Here is a 10,990-nt window from a genome sequence, read left to right as displayed (position 1 = left end):
AGACATACTGAGAATCAGATTTCATTGAATTGAAAGAAGTTACATCATTATCATTGGACTCATCCTGAACAGGCTCAGGATTCACATAGTAAATAAACTCAGAAAATGACTCGCCTGGACTAGGCACTGACACCGATTCACTCGACTTGACTAGACTTGACTTAGCAATATAATAAGGTGGAAAAACATCAGAACTCCAGTTTGAAAGATTTTCTGTTGCAGGTGCAATCTGACTCTGAGGTTCAGTAAAGGTATCATTACTCTGAATAACTGCCACCAGCACATCTTCACAGTCAGTCTCTTCTTGCTTTTTAGAATGATCTAAAACGGGCAACTCCTGACAAACAACATCAGGCACATCTTCTTCGAACAAAGACCCCAACATATCTGGCTCAAGGCAGACTATCCAATCCTCAACAGTTTTTTCAACACAATATACCGGCGGTTCTGTTTCTGGGAGAGCAAGGCCACTGAATATTTCAAAACCCGGTATCATGATCCCTGTTACTGAGTCATACCATGGTTCAGAAAACCCATAGTATGGAGAAGTCTCACCTTCTTTGATAAAGTGACCATTCATTGATAAGGAATATGGAGTCATCGGGAGTATCCTTCCAGTGCGGCGGATTTCTTCCTTCAATTTCAACAATTCTTTCATGGATTCCTCCTCCTCCTCAGTAGGTATATACCCAAGACCGAAAGCTCCAGAGTTTGCTTTGATTGGGCGCCAGTGAGACGCTTTGCTTGGATCACGGCCTAAATTCATACCCGGAAAGTAGTTCATTTTTCTCATCATCTTGGCAACCACAGGACTGATGGCAAAAGGCAAATACAACTCCTCCCGAGAGGCATCTTCATAGGAAATAGCAGTAACATCGAATGCGAAACCATTCAAGTTGTAATCATCTGCTTTTGTAACTGGAAGAATCCGAGTTTCTCCTGTTATCTGCCCTATTTCTGGCTCTTCGTCGCCTCTGACAGTGATCAATTTTCCTTCTTTAATGAACTTCAGTTTTTGATGAAGGGTTGAGGCAACAACACCTTCCTTATGCAACCAGGGTCGTCCCAGAAGTATATTGAACGAGGCTTTGATATCAATAACTTGAAATTCCACCTCAAATTCTTGACCGCCTATAACGATCCTGGTGGTAAGGACTCCGACCACATTTCTGCGGGTATTGTCATATGCGAGGATACCAAGGGTTGATTCGGCAAAATCAGTGGGACCGAAACCCAAGGTAATGGCAGTTCTTAATGGACATACATTCAACGCGGATCCATTATCTACCAGCACAGACGGTACTTTCTTGCCTTCGCAAACAACAGTGACATGAAGAGCTCTAGCATGATTCCGACCTTGAGGAGGCAGCTCCTGGTCTGAGAAACTAATGGCCCTGGTGGCGTGTGTCAGAGCGACAACTTCAGCTAGTTGCTCTGGAGATATTTCTGAGGACACCTGTGTGGTATTCAGTTCTTTCAACACAGCCTCTCTGTGTTTCTTCGATGCTATCAACAACCCCCAAACAGATATGACAGCCTGAGTTTTCTTCAACTGCTGAACAACTTCATCATCTGGGTCCTTCACGTATTGCGGCTCCTCTCCTCGAGCCAATGCCCCTGGATTTTCGACTCTTAATTCAGCAGGTTTGAAAATTCTTCCACCCCTTGTCACATGTCTGACTTCATCCAATTCTGGCTCACCATAGGTGATAATTTGAGGGACTTGTGGCTCATAGGTGATTACCAAGGGAGGTACAGACTCCCTCAGGTATGATTCATCACAGAAGATGATTTCGGGTTCAGAAATGGGTTCTAAAGCACATATGAGGGTGAGAGGGTCAAACTCAGGATCTCCTATGGTTATGGCATTAACGGCAGCGGGAGGATTAGCATGACCAGGTAGCGGGTTTTGGGTAACATTGGGTCTTGGTTGGAATGCAATGACTTTCTCATCAATAAGTTTCTGGATTCTGAATTTCAAGGCGATGCAATTGTCTGTAAGATGACCAGGACCCCTGTGATACTCACAGTGTAGGTCGGCTCGCCAATTGGCAGGTAAAGGATTGGGGGGAGGCCGGGTGGCAGGTAGGGTTATGCGACCTGAAGCCAGACACTGCTTAAGCACCTCCGAAGATGGAATGGGAAGAGGAGTAAATTCTACCCGGGCTTGTTGCCGAGGTGCGGTCGCAGGTTGAGCATAGTCCATTACTAGAGGTTCCTGGGATTTAGAGGATTGAGCATTGGAATGGGAGATACTACTGACTTGGGCTGGTGGGGATTTTTTGAAATCTCTAGGATTTGGGTTGCTACGGTTGAATACACCTTGAGCCATAGCCTCCTCTATCTGGGTGCCAGCCACAATGAAGTGTTTGAAGTCTGGATAGTATTGCAATGACATGTGATACTGGAGCTGGGGGGAAATATTTTTCATGATTATCTGGACTTGCTCCTCCTCAGACGGGCGCTCCATCATCTGAGCTGCTATTCTCCTCCATCTTTTCACAAAAATCAGAAAGGATTCTCTCGAGTCTTGTTTTGTTCTCTCTAAATCCTTTCTGGTGATTTCTGTCCCATCATCATATTTGAACTGCCTGATGAATTGCTCGCCGATATCCTTCCATGTCCTGTAACGAGTCTTGTCCAAGACCATGAACCATCTCCTAGCAACCTTGGTTAGGGAAACTGGGAACAATTGAGCCATTTGCTCAGGAGATAAGCCTTGAGGCTGACACATGATGGTGAACATTTGTAAATGTGTGATTGGACAACCCACACCATCATATTTGTCGAAATCGGGCATTTGAAAATTAGCAGGAAGGCGGATTTCGGGAAATAGAGTAAGATCACTGGGATTGAAACTACCCTGGTCTTGAAACTGAATGTCTTGAACTTTTCTGGTAAGAGTCTCTAATTTCTCCATAACAGACTTATCAACCATGGACTGAGAAGGTCTACTGCGATTCTCGCTATACTGCTCTTTTTCCAAATCTTCTTCGGTTTTATCATGGATATTGATGAACACTGGCTGGACAGGTGCTGCTGAAGTAGCTGCTTGGTGCACATGCCCTTTATCCTTGGACAACGATTGTCCGAACTTCTCAGAAAGTTGAGCCTTGATAACTTGGTTCTCTTCCTTGAGTTCTTGAAGCTGCCGGAGAATCAAGGTAAGAGTATCGGTGATAGCAGCGAGTGGAGGACTGTCCTGGTTTTCTGCCATTGGTGAGGATGAGGACGGGAAAGAATGAGATGCTGGGGTTCTCAGAGAAGGTGGCGGGGATACAGATTTCCTCTGTAATCGAGAAGAGACCCGAACCCAAGGAGTATTAGGGTTAGCTATGGTGTCTACGGCCCTGTAATATTTGAAAGACATATTTAAAATCAGAAAGAAGTAGACACTGATGTATGCATAGACGAAGATACTGAAAGAAAAAGGTGAACTTTTATTGATAGATCATTAAAGCTTGAGTACATGGTTCGATCTTTCAAAGATAGACTGATAAGAGAAAACATGACATTAAGCACTCTTTCTAGACTTCTTCTTTGGACGACTATCTTCCTCAACTGACTCCTTGAAAGATTTGATGACTCGAACATCCCAAGCAGATGAAACGGCTTTGACAATCTTGGGCTTGAGATCCTCAGGCGGATAGAAATGACGAAGGGGAGGCACAATGGATTGCTCCCTTCCATACTGACGCTGAATCCTGGCAGGAATATAAAAGGAAGTCTTTTTGAGGCCAAGAAGGCGAACGTAGTTAGCTTCTCCAGTATTGAAGACAGCTTCTTGGATTCCAGGGATTTGCCAATAAATCTGATCTTCATGGCGAGAACTCAACCACTCAGCCCAATCGCCTTTATGATTGAAAGAAACATCATGACGCCATTCACTGAAGGTGTATAACGTATGATCAAAATGCACAGGAGCTGCAATTTTTAGCTTGTGGCATAACCACACGTGAAGTAATGCAGGACATCCTGAGAAGGACCCAACAAAAGATCGAACATAAGAGCCTGGACCTGAGCTGGCACGAAGACGAGCCATCTCATCCAATCCATTGAAGGTTTCTGCAAGCATAGTAGGAATTGGATTGGCGCCACGATCCATCTGATCAACGAGGTCCAAGAGAACAGCTGACGCACAGCGAGAAGGCTGGACAGTGAGGAACCTAGCAAAGGAGCAGAATCTCAGAGCGCGACCTCGGGCTTTTTGAATATCAACAGCACCAATATGCCCAACAGGAGGGTAAATGTCAATCAGTTGTTGCATGGACACTTCCTGGTCTTTGATGAAAGAGTTCATGGATTCATCTGGATTATTCATCAAGCGAAGGAACAAAGGACGATAATCCGACACGTAAGATGGCTTCACCAGAGGGCCATCTACAGGATATTCCAATAAGGCACACCATTCTTCAAAGGTGGGACACATTTCTTGGTTGCCAAAACGGAAGACATGATGATCGGGATCCCAACACTCTGATGCAGCATAGAGTAATCCCCAATCGAGCTTGATGGTGGCCACGTAACCGAAGAGATTTTTCTCTTGCTCACTTATGGCATAGATATGGGATTCTCTTAATGTACCACGGATCCAATCAAGAATTGTACGAGTAGACATGGTGTCTGTAAGCCAGGAGAAAGGATACAGGGATAATCAGGATTACATGAACATGAGATTAGGATGAGTTCCTACCAATATAAAGGAAGTATGGATACTCGATCGAATCAGATAATATAAGATTAAAAATCGTACGATCGAGATGAGATGAGATAGCATAAGATTGCTTTCAACGGATGGATCATGAATGACTAATCCTATGAGATCTTTGGAAATGAATGGGATTTAAATCCTAACCCCAAAGGGAAAATTTTTAATCTTTGCACATTTTATCAGTGTTACCTGAAGGCATCAACCCTAATCCTAATCTAGCGGAGTGGAGAGAGGATCTCGACTCATGACTTTGTTTGTGTACCTAGGACCGATCGTAGCCATTAGAAGATGGTCTACGGCCTAATCTAGACACAAATAGGTAGGATATCCTAAACTAGGCTCACACACGTGATGCACATGTGTTCGTATACTACATGCATGTGTGGGTTAATCTAGGGGTAAGGCCAAGAGTTCCCTTAGCGCGAATCCCTGTTCGATATACTGTACCAGTGTCCGGCGTATCAGTACGTGAACAAGAGATCCGTTTACGTACCATAAAGGTACTAGGCTAAGGGTGGAATGCTTCTCTAGCACAGAGGCACCAGGTGATGAAATCCCAGTCAACCATGCTAGATAACACTCCGGGTTCCTAAAATAGGACGTGTGTGCATGTGAGATGCAGGGGTTTAGATGAAAGTGATGTAAGTGTGTGCAATAAGTTCGCGCAATCTATGATGCCTTCAGGTTTTGTTAGATTAAGTTTGAGTATATGTGATGAGAAAATAAAGCATACAAACTAATCTAACAAGCATAAAAGAGATAGAGTTTTCATGAGCCAGTTAAAATAGATTCAAATGAGTTATCCTTTGGAATTGTAATGAAGTTAGGTGGTCCCCAGCAGAGTCGCCAGACTGTGGGACACGATCCCGCGAGAGGGGTGGGGCGCGAGCCGCCATGCACTCTCTCTTGGTCTCTCGTACCCACGCGATTGGCGTGTGCATTTTATTATTGATTCGTCTTTCCTGTGAACTTGGGATCACTAAGGCAATCCGAATTCCACACGAAAGAGACTGACAGAGTCGCCACCTAGATGTGGGATCTAGGACCCATAATTAACCAGAAATCTAGACTCGCTACCTGGTTACGAGAATGGAAGGTATGGGGAGTTATCCACCACATGCACCATTCTTGTCCGATAATCGGTCTTCGATTCCAAAAGCTAACTCTTTTAAATTTATTTTAAATGGCTCATTCAACTCTATGTTAATGTGCGAACTAAGTGACATGCATCCTAGAATCTAATTTCAATGTGAATCCTAGATGTGTATCTTGATTTATTAATTTGTCTGGATTCATTCTAAGTGAAAGTTCTCCTAGAATTCTAATTTCATGGAAAACCCTAACTGATTTGATTAAGTATTTACAAGAAAATTAATATACAAAACACCACAATTTGTTTGTGGTGCCGACTCGCGGGTGGTATGCCATCAGACATCCAAGCTGCCTACGTACCCAAGCCTTACTGGGATCAGAGTCGACGTAGTTCGGTGCACCTAAGCTAAGCTACATATGCCTAACCCAACTAGGACACCGACCTAGACAGAATTGTCTGTTTCAACAGTTTTGAGAGAAGTTATTTAATTCAAGTTGAGGATTTTATTATCTTAGGATTTCATCTAAGATGCTATATGATTCTTATCTGAATGCAAGTTGTCCCTTAGACTAATGCAGGTTTGCCTACATCCTAGTTTACTAGGCTTGTCTTAAGGAAAGATTGGGTGACTAGTGTAACTAGACCTATGGTACGGTTGCTATACATAGCAAGCGTCCGTGATGAGGCTGGACTCCTAACTCTAGGACTCCCTAAAATTTAGGACACGACACAACACTAGTGTTCCTAAATTGGGCTCTAATGGTTCTTAGATTGGAAACCATAATCCAATGGTTCCGAAAGACTCGAGACAAATCAATTCAAATTCTTGAAGTTAATTAATTTCAGATTTCATGGATTTTCGATTTATGGACACTTGAGGATTACCAATGGTTCTAGGGTTCACCAATTTCGGCCCAGAATAGCATCCAAGGAAGGGAATCGTGCGTTCTTTCCTTGCGCAATTTAATACTTAGGTTATAACATCTTATTGCCTGGCATATCTCAGGATTTCCGTGGACAGTAACCTCGGAGCCAACAACATGTTATAGCTTAAGTATTCAAATTGTCAAAGATCGGTTGCAATTGGGATACGATTATGGATGCACTGGCCATTTTTCCAGGAAAATCTAAAGATCCTAAAATTTCTGTTTCAATGGATTAAGGAGTGAACATGTGACAAAATTTAAGGTTCTTTGGAAATTTTCACAATGATTTTTAATTAATTTCGAATTTTCAATGGATTTTATCAATTTTAAGCATATGAGTGATTTTACAAGTGAAATTATTGCAAACAAATTCGAAATGAGTTGAAATTTCTACAGCAGCAAGATATGATGAAATGTAGCTTACGGGAAGAGTTTTACAGATTTTTACATTAAGCTCATATTTAATTTCGATTTAACAATTGATTGACCAGATTGCACAAATAACACAGAAACCACTAGAAATATGAATCTAAATTCAATGAAATTTCTACAGTAATAAGATATAAGTAAAAATAACATACTGAGAAATTTTCATGAATTTTGGAAACCATTTACTATCAGTTTCAGATTTTTTAATTTTCAGACCAGATTATGAATTAACCCTACATCCCATATGAAAACAGATCCAAATCACTTGAAACTTTTACAGTAACTAGAAATGTGAGATTGAAGACTACTGTAAAAATTTTAAGAATTTTAGTTGTGATCTGATGTCAGTAACAATTCCTTCAAAAGCTGGTAAATTTCAAAGAAAGCATAAAATAATATACCAAACAAATTCTACAAATTCTCAAAATTTCATGGTAGAATGTACTGGTATCATATTAGTTTCCCACGAAATTTCATTAATTTTGGAATTCATTTAGTATATATTTTATTTTCGAAACACTCATGGAGATCATGATTTTGAGCATACATATTTAATTTTCAACTAAATCCAATTAAATACTAAAAATCATGCAAATATACCAAATAATTCTAGAAAAATCTAAAAATTAAGTACCTACCTGTGATCGAAATCCTCGTCGAATCCGAGAGCCGAAAAATTCGAAAATCGCACCGCCGCTTGATCCGCTTCCGCTTTCTTTCTCTTTTTCTTTGTTTTATTTTCTTTTATATTTTTTTTTATATGGAACAAGGGAGAGAGATGGGGAGAAACAAATAAGGAGAGAAAGTAGATAATGATAGTGTGAGAGTGAGAGAGTGAGAGATATTGAGGGAGGGAGATATTGAGGGAGAGAAAGAGAAAACTATCCAAAAACAATGTGTTGTTTTTCTCCTCCTCTCTTCCTCTCATCACCTCTCTTTATATAGTGAAAAACTTAGTGGAGAGGTGGAAATAAAAAATGAGAATGGTGGGTGTGGTGGAGAATAATGGAATATATAATGGTAATGGTGGGAATGGTGGTGGGAATAATGGAATATATAATGGTAATGGTGGGAATGGTGGTGGGAATAATAGAATATATAATGGTAATGGTGGGAATGGTGGTGGGGATAATGGAATATATAATGGTAATGGTGGGAATGGTGGTGGGGATAATGGAATATATAATGGTAATGGAGATAATGGTGGTGGGGATAATGGAATATATAATGGTAATGGAGATAATGGTGTTATTTTAAAGGGAAAAATGAAGTTAGTGGAAATGGTAGAGAAAGTTAAGTCATGCTAATGGTGAGTCCCACTTTGTGGGTTCCGCACAAGCGGGCCCCACATCAGCGGGCCCTACACAAGCGGGTCCCACATCAGCGGGTCCCACACAAACGGGTCCCACATCAGCGGGTCCCACACAAACGGGTCCCACACTAGCAGGTCCCACACTAGCAGGTCCCACACCAGCGGGTCCCACACAAACGGGTCCCACACCAGCGGGTCCCACATTCTCTTTTGCTCGGATTCTCATGAATAACCCTTCTCAATACTCAACGGAAAAAAAAATCAGAACATTGCAGGAATGACCAGAAAGATTTGAGAAAGCGTAAGGGACGAACACAGGAATGGAAAATACTGAAAAATTGACAGCGAAACCCTAATTTCTTTGTTGATCAAAGCAGAGCAAAATGGGGGTGTCTACAGAATGGTGCCTAACCCCTTCCAATCTCATAACTAGGCAACGAACCTAGACATATGGGACCTTAGACTACTTTGCAGTGTCACTTATAGGTCATAGGTGCCTTACCTAGGTGGTGACTTTGGTCATCTCTTTTGTGTAAAATTCGGATTGCTTTCGTAGTCCCAAGTTCACAGAAAAGAAACGTTTGATCAATAATTAATAAACCAGTTATGAGCAACTTGAATCAAAGCCACCCTCGTGGGTCATGAAGGGACCTCCTCCTGAATCAGGTACCACAGGGACCTACAAAGATTTGGATGCCTCAAGGGACTTACAATACAATACATCATTTCCTGAGAGAACACTCCCAAAAGGAAGACATTGCATCTCTTATATCAATACAAACGACCAACTTGTAGATATATTCATTAAACCACTAAGTGACGAAAGATTTTGTGATATCAGAAGTGGTTTGAATATGTAGACACTTAATCAAGTAAATAATTAGAATAAATCTTTGTATATCAACATCTATCTTATACTATGTACTTAGCTGTGTGTTTGATATTGGATGCATGGCTAGATGTTCACGCTTAACTTAAAAATCACTCAATTTGTACCCATGCCCTTTTTTGGAACAATATTTTCACCTCTAATCATGACATCTTAGAATTTGGTGAAAGCCTACATCTAGCTCATGAAGATGCATTTTTGAATATATATATATATATATATATATATATATATATATATATATATATATATATATATATATATATATATATATATGAGGAAAATGATTGTGAGCTTGAAACTCATATAGCTTATATGAGCTTGAGGGCCCAAACACATGTGGGCCCACATTGTTAGGATGATCCAAAGCATTCATTTGAAAGGCCCTTACATAGATAGGGTGTGTACAAAAAATCAGCTCCATAGGAACATCCTAACCCATCCAAAAGTGGAGGGCAAAATGGACAGACACCGTTTGCCACAAACCTGCCCATTTTTGCCCTCCGCTTTTGGCGGGGTTAGGATGATCCAATGGAGCTGAGTTTTGGTACACACACTAGGGCCTACATTGTTAGGATGATCCAAAGCATTCATTTGAAAGGCCCTTACATAGATAGGGTGTGTACAAAAAATCAGCTCCATAGGATCATCCTAACCCATCCAAAAGTGGAGGGCAAAATGGACAGACACCGTTTGCCACAAATCTGCCCATTTTTACCCTCCGCTTTTGGCGGGGTTAGGATGATCCAATGGAGCTGAGTTTTGGTACACACACTATCTATGATGGGGCCTTGCAAATGATTGGTTTGGATCACCACAAAAAATGTGGGACCTATGTGTTTGGGCCCTCAAGCTCATATAAGCTATATGAGCTTCAAGCTCACAATCATTTTCCTCTCTCTCTCTCTCTCTCTCTCTCTCTCTATATATATATATATATATATATATATATATATATATATATAGGCATAAAGGTAGTTAAGTAGGGGGAGTTAAACTTGACTACTCAAAAGGGGGGGGGGGGGGGGTTTGCACTTCACACGTACATTTCTTTCCCCATTCTTTTTGACGATTATATATATATATATATATATATATATATATATATATATATATATATATATATATAGGCATAAAGGTAGTTAAGTAGGGGGAGTTAAACTTGACTACTCAAAAGGGGGGGGGGGGTTTGCACTTCACACGTACATTTCTTTCCCCATTCTTTTTGACGAAAGGGGGAGAAATATGGTATTATTGATTATGTTTTTCATGGTTATGTATCTTTCATTGCCTATTTTACATGAACCGTGTGTTTGATTCCTCTAAGTCACTACACATCGCACTACCTATGCTTTTCTTGTGCTAAAGTTTATATTCATGCAAACCATGCATAATTCACCTTGAATTAAATATTATGATAAGCATATAAGGAGGGGGAGGCATAATCTTACAAGTTTATCTTATTTAAGGGAGCCTTCACCCCATAATCAATTGAGGTTTGTCATCATAAAAAAGAGGGAGAATGTAAGCCCAAGGGTACAACCAATTGATGTTTTGATGATTAACAAACCCAAATTGATGGTAGATTGCTAATGACTTCTCTAGTGTTGTGATTTAGACAGGAGTTATC

Source organism: Tasmannia lanceolata, unplaced genomic scaffold (assembly GCF_043159265.1).
Source record: "Tasmannia lanceolata isolate RefF3 unplaced genomic scaffold, GAP_Taslan_0.1 ptg000036l, whole genome shotgun sequence".
Classification (NCBI taxonomy): domain Eukaryota; kingdom Viridiplantae; phylum Streptophyta; class Magnoliopsida; order Canellales; family Winteraceae; genus Tasmannia; species Tasmannia lanceolata.
Note: the sequence above shows the minus strand (reverse complement) of the source record.